Raw genomic sequence first — 3,509 nt, 5'->3', positions numbered from 1 at the left:
AATAATATCCACCCCACTCGGAGTAAAAATTATATATTTTGGGCCTTTTTTGTCCTGCAATACTGTAATCGCGGGTCTTGTGTGAAGCAGCTGGGAGTCCCAGCAGCTTCTACTGAAGTAGTAGAAATGGGCGAGTCCCGATTCATCCGGAACATTAACCCGGATCCTAGAAATGAGCTGGTCGTGACGAGTCTCCCCTCTCCATTAACCCGAGTCCTTTGAGTCCTACACCTGGTGTGACGTACAAATTAAAACTATCAATTGCGTCACTCGCTACTCTCTTTATAACATGTAAAATAACATTACAACGTACCCCAGTCCATCTGCCTACCCTTTAGCAAGTAGGATAGCTTCCAGAAGTTATCGTTTGGCTCAGGGGAGGGGACGCGGATCAGCTGTGACTTAGAAATAAATGGACTCAGAGCCGTAACCGTAGCAGCAGATCCAGAGATCCAGCAGACTCGTCCCCATGCACGAGTCAACAGCAGACTCAGATTCGCCAAATCGCAAAATAACCCTTTTTTTTTTGTGATCAACATTTTTTATTAAAGCAAAAGGCACTGTGTAGCAGAGGTTAATATATAATCAGTTTAATATGCTCGTGAAATGCAACAACTTTTCGGTTTCACCGGTAGGATTTCTACTTTCTTGGTGATGCTGACTCATAGTGACTCAAATGACTCGTATGATCCGGATCTCTTCAATGACTGACTCATAAGACTCCGAGTCCATAAAAGGATCCGGATTTGCCATCTCTAGCAAACGGGCGGATTCTGCTGCTAGCCACGCCCCTTTGTAGCGTCACACACATAGACTGTATATATAAATGGACGTAGTGTCCGTGACGTCACCCATAGGATTCTGCAGAGATGCCCTTAGTAGGCGGAGTCGGCGACTAACGCTTGACAGTGACTTCAGAGTCTAATCCCGCCTGCTCCAAATAAGGGCAAAGAGGCGGAGCCGAGGCGGGACCTGCTGCCTCCGAACTGGAAGTAAACAGAGATAGCTCAGGCTAAGAAGCTAAGCTAACATGAAATACATGCATACCAAGTTACTGCTAACAGTGTAGTTCCNTTTTTTTTTGTGATCAACATTTTTTATTAAAGCAAAAGGCACTGTGTAGCGGAGGTTAATGTAACATCAGTTTAATATGCTCGTGAAATGCAACAACTTTTCGGTTTCACCGGTAGGATTTCTACTGTCTTGGTGATGCTGACTCAAATGACTCGTAATATGATCCGGATCTCTTCAATGACTGACTCATAAGACTCCGAGTCCATAAAAGGATCCGGATTTGCCATCTCTATTTCCCGCTATATCTGAAGAAACGTTAGAGAAAACAAATTACGTATGATAGAGACAGAGTAGGGAGGGACTTCCACAGGCCAGCCGAATGCTGATTGGAGGATCGTGTTGCCAAGAGACTCTGAGTCTGTGCACCAACCAAAGAGAACCAAGTCTAAACCACGGTATCTCTTCATCTAGTCTTGACCAATCATAAATGTACGGGCAACGCCCAGTGTAATACAATTTATTGTCGCACGAGGTTCGAGGCTCTTGACGGATTTGGAGGTTACAGATTACAGCTTTGCTGCCTGTGATTCCCAAAGACGTGATGAGTCCTTAATATATATATTTTGCTCTCTTTACAATAAATAGTTAAACTTAGAAGTTGTCTGTATTTTCTGGAATTCTGAACCCAACATACCAGTAGAATATATCCAACGTTATATATAAAGAAGCTACATTATGGTCACATGACTTCATGCAACCACAGCTAAGCTAACGGCGGCTAATGTTTAGTAGTCTCAGTTAGCCTCTTGTTTTTATGATACAGACATTCACCATAGGGATATTTACCAAAATGTTTCATGTTGTAGCACAAAATATAAAATCTCTTAAGCTTGTGTTAACCACAGACCTTTTTTTTTTTTTACAGACATCTTACCACTGACACACTCAAATAACCTGACCTTGAGAGGAGGGAACCTGAAGTGCTAAAATGCTAACTCATTCCCGCAAGAGTCTTTTGTCTGTTTCATGTATTTATAATGGCGCTTTGATGAAGGTTTGACATTAGGGTAGATTTATAACCCAGCATGCAACATGTGAACGCCTCACATAGCTTTGACCTCACCCAGTACAACAAGAACCATCTGGCTAAGCTAAACGCAGCTAATGTTTGGTGTGATGACGTTTAGTAGTCTCAGTTAGCCGCTTGTTAGTAACCACTGTTTTTAAGACACAGACATTTACGAGTGGGATGGATTTACCAACATGTTTCATGTTGTAGCACAAAATATCAAAATCTCTTAAGCTTGTGTTAACCACAGACATTTTACCACAAACACACTCAAAGAACCTGGCCTTGAGAGGAGGGAACCTGAAGTGCTAAAATGCTAACTCATTTCTGGTTTAAGGACTTATTCCCGCACCAGTCTTTTGTCTGTTTCATTATAATGGCAGGAGGACATCAGACTATGAAGTTGTTCAGTCTGCAGTGAAATCTAGTAGAAAGTCCTTCTCCTGCTGAGCAGCACAGTGTGAAATGAACAGAAATGTGTTTTTAAACTGTCTTTGATGAAGAGACACATTAGGGTGGAGTTATAACGAAGCATGCAACATGTGGACGCCTCACATAGCTTTGACCTCACCCCGCACAACAAGAACCATCTGTACGAATATAAAATAAAGCCCAGAGACAGACCGAGGGGATGGAAAACATCAGAAAATAAATCTGTAAATCAACGGCACAAATGAAGACCCGCTCTCGTCACAAACCCACGCAAAACTCATGAGCACTTCACTGCAGACTACACAAACACCAGACCCGCTGCCAAAGAACACATACTTGTTTCAGATCCAGTGTGTGAGTTAGCAGCCATCTGGATCGTATTGTTGTGGAGGAGGTGGCAAGAGAGACGACTTACGATCATATGATGCTATGTGGTACTGTTGGTACACTTTCAAGTCTGTTCACCCAGGTTGACCCTCATTTCATCGCAGCTTCCTCCCCTCTTATTCTACTCCTTACTTTGACTCCAGATCTCCCCTTTTGCTCAAGATGCAACGACGGACACAAAGAAGGGCCCTGAAGCTAAATGTCTGCAGCTCTGCCGATGTAAATGTGAGGAAATGAGTTTAACAGGAATGAATTTAGCAAGAACGGTTCGCCTACGCGTACAGACTCATAAAATGTGGAGGAAAATATTTAAACATTTATTCTCCAGCTAGTTAAAGTTGGTACTTTAACTTTTAGTAAGTGGGGAGAATTGTGTAATTTACAATGTGCGTGTGTGTGTGTGTGTGTGTGTGTGTGTGTGTGTGTGTGTGTGTGTGTGTGTGTGTGTGTGTGTGTGTGTGTCTTTAAAATCTGTGTATTTGTTTGTGTTGGTAGTGTTACAGAGTTAATATTAATGTTATATTGAATTTGTACGTGTGTGTGTTCCCTGTGTCTCTGTTTGTGTCCCTGTGTGTGTCTCTGTGTGTCTCTGTGTGTGTCCCTGTGT

Source organism: Notothenia coriiceps, unplaced genomic scaffold (assembly GCF_000735185.1).
Source record: "Notothenia coriiceps isolate Sejong01 unplaced genomic scaffold, NC01 NC01_scaffold00026424, whole genome shotgun sequence".
NCBI lineage: Eukaryota > Metazoa > Chordata > Actinopteri > Perciformes > Nototheniidae > Notothenia > Notothenia coriiceps.
This window is presented reverse-complemented; position numbering follows the sequence as displayed.